Source organism: Petaurus breviceps, unplaced genomic scaffold (genome assembly GCF_028583685.1).
Source record: "Petaurus breviceps papuanus isolate PSGF00001 unplaced genomic scaffold, PetGlider_PUasm1.0 188, whole genome shotgun sequence".
Taxonomy (NCBI): domain Eukaryota; kingdom Metazoa; phylum Chordata; class Mammalia; order Diprotodontia; family Petauridae; genus Petaurus; species Petaurus breviceps.
In genome coordinates, this window is record NW_027185804.1 from 29,213,971 (window position 1) to 29,226,209 (window position 12,239).

General features: G+C 37.1%; 1 pseudogene; it reads left to right on the forward strand.

Moving 5' to 3' along the window:
- Positions 1 to 8,586: 8,586 nt before the first annotated feature.
- Positions 8,587 to 9,878, forward strand: LOC138163688 (nucleolin-like; annotated as a pseudogene).
- Positions 9,879 to 12,239: the final 2,361 nt, after the last annotated feature.

A 12,239-nucleotide genomic window follows, 5' to 3' on the forward strand; every position in this document is an offset into this window, starting at 1 on the left:
GAGAGAGAGAGAGAGAGAGAGAGAGAGAGAGAGAGAGAGTTGGGAGGCAAGAGAGAACATAGATCCTTATAGGAAGTAAATCCTAGGTTCAAGGACCTGAAAGTATATTAGTAAATATACTGATTTGAAAATTAAGAGACCTGGGTTCTCTTTCTGAATCTATCAGTAGCTAATGGCATAATTTTGGCCACACATCTTGGCTTTTAAAATGAAGAACCTCGAATACATACTTCAATAAATTTAATAACTCATCAATCATTGTGCATCTAATATGAACCAGAAATTGTGTTGGGTTCTCAGAAAACAAGGACAAAATGGAACTCCGGCCAAAAGGAAGCTTGTATTATACCACTGTGAACACAGTGAATACTCATATGGCTAAATATAAAACATTTATAAAATCCTACAAATAAATTTAGAGATTTCAAGGGGTAGAGAGCAAGAACACTGGGTGAATTAGGTCAAGTCTCATATTACACTGTGACCCCTGATCAATAGTTTAAAGGAAGCTAGATATTTTAAAAGATCAGGAGGGAGTGAATTCAACATATGAGACTAGTGTTCACATGACATGAAGGTAGAACATTAAATGTTGCACACGAGGCAAAATTGTAGGATAATTTGAATGAAATAGTGAGTGTGCAAAGGGGAATATTTTGAAGAAAAAATGGAGAGAAACTTGGGAGGCATATGGGGGAAGATTCTAAGTTTCAAGCTAAGGATAATAACTGAGTTAGAGAGTGACACAATCAGATTTTTCTTTTAGGAATATGACAACAACAACATAAAATATCTAACATTCACATAATGCTTTAAGTTTGCAAAAATTTTTGCAAACATCATCTCATTTCATCCTTATGAGAACCCTGAGAATTAAATCCTATCAATGTCGCCATTATTCATATAAGGAAACTGAGACTGAGAGAAGATAAATGAATTGCACAGGATCACACAGCTAGTATTGATCAATAGAAAATCAGTAAAGATGGCTAGAAGTAATCATTATAAGAAAGGCTTTCAAAATACATCAATACACTTGATTGAGCCGAGAATTTATCCAACCATTCTGGGAAGCTATTTGGCATGATGCTAAGAAAGTCCCTGAAATGTTGCTGTCCTTTGACCCAGAGATCACCTGCTAGGAATATGTCCTGAGAAAGTAAAATAAAAGAAGGAAAGGAACCATATACACCAAATTATTAAGAGTAGATGATTGATCAACAAATTTTAATATGTGAATACAATGGAAAATTATTGTGGTGTAAAAAAAATATAATTTTGTATATAATAAATATAAAAATATATAATTTCTTCTCTTCTAGAGGATTAATTTAAAAAAAAAAAGAATGGAGAACCTGGCATGTCCTGATATAGAGTAAGCAGAACCAAGAAAATGCTACCTACCTACCTATCTATCTATCTATCTATCTATCTATCTATCTATCTATCTATCCATCTATAGATAGGTCAAAATGGGAACATGTGAACACTTTGTAACCACAATGACCAAGCTTGATCCCAGAGAAGAGTTGAGGAAATTCATCTTGTTTTAAGTAGAGGCTTATGGTTATAGAATGTTCCATGTGCTTTCAGATACCCACTTTATGTATTAGTTTGGCTTTACTATTTATTTTTTACTCTATAAGTTATCAATATAAGACATAACTTGCTATAACTCTTAAAAGGCATAGCAATGCACATAAAGGAAATGTACTTAAAAAAAGTATGTTTGTATAAGGAACTTAATGCAACAACACAAAAATAAAAGATAAAAAAATTAAAAATATTTGGTATTAATAAGCATAATGCAAAGCTTCAATAGTCTTGTAAATTTACTTCTTGTGAGACTCCCTCAATCCCCCATTAACCTGGATAAATGAATAATTACTATAGATGAAGCTTTGAGAAATAGTAATCAAAGTACAGTGGAAACTACCTAGTAATCAAGGTACAGTAGAACTACTGAAGGGATATGAATTTTTACAAATCAAAGAGTTCACATATCCAGGAGCTAACAAAATAACAGACATTATGTGCATGAAAATGATCATGGAAACCCAAAATCGGGCTTGTCATGGTCACATCTAGTGTAAAATGAAAAGGTGAATTTTGTAAAATGTCTTAAAATGAAAATGGCAGATTTTCTTTGGAAGATTGGATAGGTAATGAAGACACTGTCTTCTCTATTCTTGTCTTTTTTTTTAATAACTTCCATTGACAGGTGAGTTGGCCAAAGATTTTAGTCAATGCCCCACCCCCCCAAAAAAAAGCAAGATTCATCACACTAAAGTTCATACTGTGTTTATGCTAAAAGTGCTTTTTTTTTGAGGTTTACACAGTAAGGATTTCTAATGACAGATAGGATGTGATGTGATGTGTGTGTGTGTGTGTGTGTGTGTGTGTGTGTGGTTTCTTAGAAGAAAATATTACAATGGGGTTTTAAGAACTATAAACCTTAAAGCAATGATATATTGATTGAGTTTAGTAGATGTTTCTACTATATTTCAAATGTTTTATTCCAAGGACTCCCTCTGCAAAGAAGTTGAAGAAAATACAAAATTTAAAAAAGATTGGGTTTTAAGTCTGAATCCCAGGTATGGGTCCTAGCTGTGTTCCTTATAAGCAGTATGACCTTAGGCATATCTCAGTACTTCTGGGTGTCATCTGTTAAAAAAAAATAGCAGAAGAGACAATAACAAGTTTGTGAAAACTCATATTTATAAAGAAAGTGATTTGGAAAATTTAAAAAATGCTATGAAAATATGAGTAATTTTCATTTCTTCAAAATGACATGCCCCAAACTATCAAAACTATCATTGTAATTCATGGATTATACACACTCATATACACATGTGCACACACATGCACATGTACACACACATATGCATCTACACAATTCTAGACTTACACAGACTGGTTTTTTATTTTGGGGGAGGGGGTCTTATCCCAAAGGACTATCTCCTCTTCTTAACTCATTATGTACCTGGATAAATATTCTAAATAAAAAGGCACAACTAGTGTATAGTTTTTATTCCTGAGTATGAATAATGATATCTGTAGTTCCACACAAGAACTTAAGGTAATAAATGCATATTTGGTAGAACAATCTTCATGTAACTCCATAGATAAAAAATACATAATAAATAGAACCATGGAAACCATAAACTAATTCAGAAAATACATAAGGGACTGACTATACGAAAATTCCACTGAATCCTTTTTTAATCCCATAGATACCCTCGAAGCCCTTTATAATCAAACCCTATAGTCCAAGTAATTACTGTACTGGTAAAGGGCTTAAGATGAGTGAGATATCTTACTGCTGGATTTTATGGCTCTGTTCTCTAAAAAAAAATGCTATTACATAAATGTCACCTATGATGATGGTGATGATAATAATGGTAATGGTGATAGTGATGGTGAGGATGTATTGGATACTGGGAACCATCCTTTGGTTTAAAAGAGTCACTCCTTCTGTCTCCCCAGGGACATTACAGTCTTTTGCTTATTATTAAGAGTAAAACATTATGCTAACATCAAGAAGCCATTTTCGACCAAGAAGTTTGTAGAAAAGAGAAATCAGCAAGCAGACCATAAATATTTTCCTTAAGAAAGGGTATAATATGAAATCTGTTTTTTGTTTGTTTATTTTCTAAGAGTAAAAGCACATTCTACTTACACAAATTGTTTGCAAAAATAATTGAGACAGTTGAAGTTTTATTTTCAAAGAACAGCGAGTTATCTGTAAATATCTTAATGTTAGTTGGCCCATCTGTGATCTGAGATTATGCTAAAGTAAGAAAAATGTCCCCAAACTATCATTAATGTGATAGTAGTGATAAAAACTAAGAAACCAGCTGCAATCTACCACATAGAGACTGCTCTTCTAAAGTGTGGTGGGTGCATTTTTCCTCGAATAATTTAAACTGAAGCAGTTTCCCTGGTTTGGAGATTTTATAGTTAATTCTAATTTTAGTTACCATTTCTAAAATATGGTTGTTTGTGTAGCTATGAAATAAAGTTTTTTTTCAAAAAACAGAATTTATTTTGTATTCAAATATCAATATACTTGTTTAGACCATTTGTGGTATATTGATGGTGATATTAATGTGTTGATATTAATATTGAAATGTTAAATTCTGGAATTAAAATACGGCCTTATAATTCTATTAAAATGTACTAAGCATGGTGAGGATTAGGAGGAATGTACAAATAAAAATAACAATTCGTATCTGGTTTTCTGTCTTAAGGTTTCTCTTATAACACCTCCAGCTTAAGATGGTACAATTTGTTGCCATTTGTGGACAAGGAAGCTGAGGCTTTGGCAGGTTGCATGATGCACCTATGATCAAATGTTAGTATGCCTTAAGACCAAACAAGAGAACTTTGTGTGAGGCAAAAAGGCAGGATGAGGTAGAAACAGGAGGCATTATGTTTCAAGCAGATCAAACAACTGTCACCTTCTCAGCCATCAAGAAATGACTTTCAGTACATAAGCTCTAAGGATGTGAGTAGGTTATAAAACACAGTAAGTAAAAACAAATAGAATAAAGGATCTCAGCAAAGAAAGGTATGATAGAAATGAAAATGGAATAGTCACCACCAGCGGACAGCCCATGTACCTCATTGGTATACTTGCAATGTCTAAAAAAGCAAGAAAAAGACAGTCAACTTGTTGCTGACATAAGAAATAAACATGGATAAGAATCTCTTGTGAGGAGTAGGCAATGGATAAGCTGTGATCTTTATTCTTAGGAAGGCAGTGTTACAATGGAATTGTAATGTCAAATGATCTGGGTTCAAATCCTGACTCCACCTTTTGATAGCTTTATGATCCTTCATAAGTCACTTAACCCCATTAGTCCTTGGTTTCCTTATCTGCCAAATGAAGAACGTGTACTAGATGATTTTTGAGGTCCCTTCCATTAGGAATGATCCTATGATCCACATTGATGCAGATCACAAATACATTTGAGCATTTGAGAAGAGAAAGGTTCAATAACTTTCCTAAAAGTTACAGCTATCTACAAATCTGATGTGCTTCCTCAGGAGGGATTGGGTACCTTCTTATTGGAAGATAACAAGAGAAATTTAAATGGCAATTTGTGGAGTGTATTGTAGAAAGAATATAATTTTAAATATGAGTTCGATGAGATAGTCATCAGCATGCTTTCAGACTCTGAGAGTTGGAGAATTTACAAAGGAAAAAAAATAGTTCAAACCCTCCTATGATTATTTATTCCAGACATCATCTAAAATCTGAAATTTGCAGAATTTATAAAGGAAAAAAATTAGTTTAAACCCTTCTATGACTATGCAGACATCATAAAAAGGGGACCAAACAAAGGAACCCAGCACATTTCTTCTAGGACGCTGTTCCTTAGGAACCAACCATGTCTATCAAAGAATAGGTCTTTGGGTGTTAAGTAGACCTGCAGCAGAAAAAGATTTACAGACAAATTAAACAAAACTCAAAGTGGTATTGGCTGCCATCCTATCCCCATGCCTATTCCAAGCTGCATAAGTCAGGTACTGAAGAAGGCCTCCCTCTTCCTTCCAATACTAAAACTAGTTTACCACCTGCGTCTCCCCACATATCTGTAAATAATAGATTGCCCCAATTATGCTTGAGTTCTGTTGCTCTGCATTAAAAACCAAATGCAGCAGTAGGGAAGATTTATGGCTACGTGTCTTCTTTTGAATTCTAAGTCTGATAAGCAGAGAAGTATGAATTATTAAACTGAATTGTTGCTTCACAGAAAGGCTGGTAATCAAGATTTGCTTGCCTGAAACAAGGGACCTGTTAACTAATTTCAAATAACTGTCATCTGCCTAAGAGAATGCTGCATGTAAAGGTCAACTTCATAATGAAAACCTGACTTTGAGGAAAAGGAATACTGATCCTTGGGTTGTATAATTCACACAAAAGCGACAGGAGCAGATTGGATGAAATAGTATCTAGCATCACCAATTGAAGTTAAATGCTTCTGTTCAGTTACGAAGGACTTTAAAAGAACATTAAACAGTAGTAGATGCAATCCAAAAAGTTTTGATATTGAATTATAAGTTGCACTTGAATTGTAAATGAAAGAGAATGAATTGAAATTTAGAAAAAAGGCTGAAACATCTCAACATGCAAAACTTCCAAATAATGTTTCTACAAATGGAGATTTTTTTCTTTTCCTGAAAGTTCCTAAAGCTTTTGAGGAAAATGAAAAATGAATCAATTTTAGTAGATAGGAATGGTGAGTAGAGAATCAATGATTGATTGCCAATTTGAAACATCTTGAGTTTTGAATGGTATCATATTGTAAGTGGATGATGAGAAAATCCCTTTCATTTTCCTTTTCACTGTAGGTGAGTTATCTGGTACTTCATTCTAGCTAAATTTACCTAGTTTGCTCATCCACAAGATCAAATATACAATGTTTCCATTCTTAAGAAAGCTTTCACGTAGTTCTCAATGTTATATAGACATAGAGATATAGATATAGAGAGATAGAGATATATACAAATATGTAGAGATAGAGATATAGAGATATGGATACAAAAATAGAGATAGATAGATATGTATGTTTATATACATATATATAGTCTGTTGTCACATGTATTATATTTATATGTAGATTGCCAGAGTCTGTTGTTATGCATACGGTACATTGTTAGACAGGCAGACAGATGGACAGAGAGAGAGACAAAGAGAGAGACAGAGGGAGGGACGGAGGAAGGGAGGGAAGGAGGGAGAAAAGAAGGGAGGGAGGGAGGGAGAGGAAGAGACAGACAGACAGACTGCTTTCGAAGTTTATAAAATCATTCATAACCTAACCCATTCCATCTGTGGATACTCATTTACCTCAGATTAGGACAAATAAATAAATAAATAGAAGAAATACAAGAAGTAAAGGTTCCATGTGTTCACAGACACATGGTGTCCTGGTGAGACATCTGAAGGAATTGTTCCTGCCTTTCCTTACAGCTCAGGGTCATAGCTTGTTCTTTGTGCATAGCAGGAAATAAATTTGCATAAAAACAGGGCTGATGGAGATGCTCCTTGATCCTTTAGTATTCTGGCCAAGTTCCAGCTCCTACATGAGGCAACCAGAAAACCCTTCTTCTCCACGTAGCACTAGCCCCTCCATCATTCATGGCACGAAAAATGGCTCACCCAAGGTCTACATATTTGACTGGCAATAGGCGGACAATGTTGGACATGTCCTGTATAACCTCTCAGGAAGGATCTGTCAGTATATGCTCTAAGAGCTGTATCTTCACTGATTAGTCCCCCATTATATAGGTAAAGAACTTTGGAAACAAACATTCCTCTTGTAAATGCCAGTTACCCTCCTTTACACAAGGGTTACCAATCATTTCCAAGTTCTGACTATTACATCATATAGCTACAGCTGCATTTGAATCTAGTGGTCTGTTTACAACTCTTGTGGTATTTCCTTTTATCCCAAGTCAGAGCATTTTAAAGAAACCATCAGAGCAATCACAAAGAAGCAAAGACATTTCACATCCTGCTGTGGCATGTTCCCAAAGGATACAATGGATTCAGTATCTTTTGCATTCACCACACTGATGTTATCCAAATTGCAAAATTTGTAGTCACTGAATAACAAAATTTCAGAACTTACAGGGACCTTAGGGACAAACAGTGCCTGAAAGAATATGCTCTACAATATTTCAAAGAAACCAACATTTAGCCTCTGCTAGAAGACCAATAAGGACTGAGAATCTAATAACTCTTGTATCAGACTATTTCACTTTTGCAGCATTCCAATTGCTCTGACTTTCCCCCCTCATATCAAGCCCAAAATTGTGTCTTTGTAACTTTTACCTAGTATTGTATTTCCTACCTCTGTGGAGGCAGGATAAATCATGTTTCACTTTCTTATGGAAACAACTGCAAAATCTGAAGGTATCTGATGTGTCTTACCCCACTCTGACTTCAAGATTGCTCTTCTTCAAGGTAATAATTCTGTAGTTTTTCGTCTCAGTCCCAACAAGCAAAGAGCTGCTTGGGGAAGGATTCCTGGACATGCTTTTGGCCACCACCAATGTTGCCTGGACCTTGGCCAAGGGATTTGTACCCTACCTACCCTAGAAAAGAACTGCCACCATGGTGAAGCTAGGGAAGGCTGCTAAAATTAAAGTGGACCACAGAAAATAGCCCCTCTACCAAAGAATTTATAAGACAGTGAAGATGAGGACATGGCAGAAGATGAATAAAAAACAGTGGAGAATAAAAAAAAGTGGAGAAGATTTTGTCATTCCTCAGAAGAAGGGGGAAAAGGATATGGCCACACCTGCAAAGAAGGTACTGCCAACCAAAAAAGCTGTTGTTGCCACCACAACAGCCAAGAAAAAAAACCTTGACTCCCAGTAAGAAGGCGGCCATCCCCACTAAAGCCGCCATCACAATGAGCAAGAAGGGACCCACTCCAGCTAAACCAGCTGCCACCCTGGCAAAAGTGGCTGTGCCCTCAGACAAAGGGCCAAATAAATGGAAAGAATGCCTTAAAAGGTGCACAGTGAGTCTGAAGATGAGGAGGATGAAGAATTTGAGCTTACCAAAGCCACAAAATGGGAGCAGCTCCCACCCAACAAGACTCTGAGAATAAGGAGGATGAGGAAGAGGAAGAGGACAGTGAGGACAAGGAAGAAGATGAGGATGACTCTGAAGGAGAAACCATGGTCAGCACACCTGCCAAAGGGAAAGCTGCTGCCATCAAAGTCACTGCAGGGAAACTTGGTAAGGCAAAGGAATCAGAGGAGAAGGAGGAAGATGAGGAAGAGGAAGTGCTCCTGAAAAAATCACCTGAAAAGAGAAAAAAAAAAGGAAACGGGCAAACAGAAGGGCCCTGAAGCCAAGAAAAAGAAACTGGTCCCTGAAGCATCTCTAAATTTCAGTCTCTTCACTGGTAACCTGAACTTCAACAAAGCTGATTCTGTGCTCAAAACCAGTATCAAGGACTTCTTTGCAAAAAAAACGACCTTACCATTTGGGGTATTCATATTGGTGCCACCAGAAAGTTTGGCTACTTGGAATTTGAATCTGCTGAAGTCTTGGAAAAGGTTTTACAACTCAGTGGCTCCAAAGTACTTGCTTCTGCAATCAAGCTGGAAAAAGCAAAAGAGACCAAGAAAGACTGAGATGTAAGGGCACTTTTTGTCTAGAATCTGCCATATAATTCAAGAGGAGCTCAAGGAAGTTTCTGAAGATGCTATTAAGGTCAGACTGGTCTGCACCAAGGATGTAACCGCTAAAGGAATTACCTACACTGAGTTTAAGACCAAAGCAGATGTGGACAACGACTTGGAAGAGAAGCAGGGCACTCAGATCAATGGCTGAGCACTCATTCTGGGCTACACAGGAGAGAATAGCCAAGGACAAGGGAATGCTAGAGTGAAGACTAATTCCTGAGGTGGGAGCAACAGCAATGTGTGAGACTCCAAGACCCTGGTGCTGAACATCCTGGACTATAGCACCCCCAAGGAGAGCCTGCATCATGTTTGAGAAGGCTATGTCCATTCACTTGCCCCAGAACAACCAAGGCTGACCTAAAGGGTATGCATTCCTTGAATTTGCCTCCGTGGCAGATGCAAAAGAAGAGCCATCCAGCTGGCCTGAAGAAACATAGAAAGATTCATTTCAAGGTCCTGTGGGGACCAGGATGGTCACAGATAGGGAGACAGGATCTTCAGAAGATTTTGGTTTTGTGGACTTCAATTCAGAGGAAGATGCCAAAGTGCGAAAGAGGCCATGGAGGATGGAATCGATGCCAAAGAGGTTTTGGATCGATGGAAACAAAGTAACCCTAGCCTGGGCCAAGCCTAGGGGGAGGCAGCAGTGGTGGTGGCCAGGGATGCTTTGAGGACCAAGGAAGCAGCAGAGGGGTCCAAGGAAACTTTGGAAGTCAGGGTAGTTTCAAAGAAGGCTGAGGATGAGGAGGTGACAAGCCAAAAGGAAGAAAGATGAAGTTTGAATAGGTTCCCCCTTCTCTTTTCCCCTTCCATGTGAAGGGACTCTGCGGGGTTTTATCCTGTTGTCCAACCACTGACAAAGTCTTCTGAGGGTATTCCAACCAATGGGCAGCCCACACGTGTCTTGGATAAACCTAGATGACATTTCAAGTGAGATTGCATGGTGGTTTTGACTGAAATAATGCTTTTGACTTTTTTCAGAGACAGGTGGTATCTGGTAGAGGTCATCTTTTTGTCTATGAGTTGTCTTGAGTCTATAATGTTATACCCCATGTGCAAAACTATTGTTTTTCATTGTGTTTTGTTTTGTTTTGTTTTTCCTACACATAACTGTAGTGGGGTTTTTTTTGTTTCATTATCATCACGTTTTTTGGCTCTAAAGGAAAAAGGCAAATGTTTTCTCATGGTTCCTGCTTTAGCTCCCTGTCTTAGGACACATTAAAAGGGCCTAAGGTGAAAAAAAATACTAATTCCCAATTCCTACATGGCCTAAACTCAGTTCCTATTGTCATTCCTGGAAACTACCCTTGAACACTCTCTAGCTTGCCAATATCCTTCCTAAAATATTATGTCAAAAGCTGAATATAGGCTTCCAGCTCTGTTTAATGTCAGTAGGGCGCAAAGCAACAGGTCTATCACCTACTTATGCCTAGAAGGTATCCCTCCTATTATAGTCGTGTATAATAAAAGGTTTTGTAGATACAACACATCTCTGAAGACTGGTTTTGCAAATGAATTCCATAAAAATCCCTTGACCATTTTTAGACAAGTTGTTCAGAATCGATCAGTTGACCAACCATCATGCCTTCACTGTCTTCCCTGGAGGAAAATGGGGTTTAGATTCTTCTCTATTCCTACCATAATCTAGGTTTTATTCTCAGACAAAGGAATTTCTTTGAGCCAAAATCTTTAGTATTGATAGCACACTGGATTTGGAGTCACAAATACCTAGATTCAAATCCCCCACAGACTAGGTGTATGTGACACTTGCCATGTCACACAAAAACTATCTCAGTTTCCTAATCTGTAAAACGAGGAGGCTGAATTCAATGGCCTCTAAGGTGGCTTCCATGTCTAAATGTATAATTCTGTGATACTATTTACCAGGCATTATGGACATAAGGACAAACAGGAAAATAGTCCTAGCCCTCAAAAAACCTCAACTTCTGTCAATAGGAAGAAAGAATACTTCTAAATTCAAATCATAATATTTCTCAGTCCAAAACCCTTAAATGAAATTGTGAATCCCCAAACCCTGGATTCCATGAATATTTTCTCTCTCAGTAATCCAAAAATGCAAGAAATGCAGACAAATGAGTGTACCTGGGTAATCATCAACATAAATAAACATCTTTAACAAAAGTTTAGTGGTAATTTGGAACATTCTTATTTCATTAAGTGATCATGTACCACTTAAACACACTTCACTTCTATGCAGGCACTGCTTCAAACCTTTTTTTTCCCTTTTCTTTTAATTTTTTTTTTTTAGTTCTAAGGAGGGGTATGCATGACTCAGTAATTACAAAGCATTACTAAGCTTCTGTACTTACTTTCATCTTGCAATGAGATTAATAGTCATCCTTGGGACACCAGCTGGTTTCTATTTATCAAAAGGAGGATGGCGGCTGGCAGTTTTTTGAGAGCAATGAGGTACGATCATTGTGCACACACCTACTTGTTTCTTGGGGACTTGCAGAAGGAGGAAAAACAAACCACATCTGGATTCGATATGGAATTCCATATGACCTTTAATAAACAAACAAGTAGTGATGGGTAGTCATCCTACGATCTATAATGTCTATAATGTTACTACCATCACTTGATCAATCAATGAATATTTTTCAAGGGCCTCCTATGTGCCAGAAACTGTTCTAACAATTGGTGTTACAAAGAGACAAAACAGTCCTTACCCTTGAGGACCTTACAATCAAATCAAGTAGACAAAATGTAAACAAATTTATGCAAACCTTTATATACAGAATAAATAGGAAATGACAGACAGAAGGCACTAGAATTAAAGATGGTTGAGGAAGACGTCCTATAGAAGTTGGGATTATAATGGGCAGCTAGGTGGCGCAGTGAATAGAGCACCGACCCTGGAGTCAGGAGGACCTGGATTTGGATCTGGATTCAGACACTTAACAAAAAAACCTAGCCATGTGACCTTGGGCAAGTCATTTAACCCCAATTTCCCTCCAAAAACCAAAGAAGAAGAAGAAGAAGAAGAAGAAGAAGAAGAAGAAGAAGAAGAA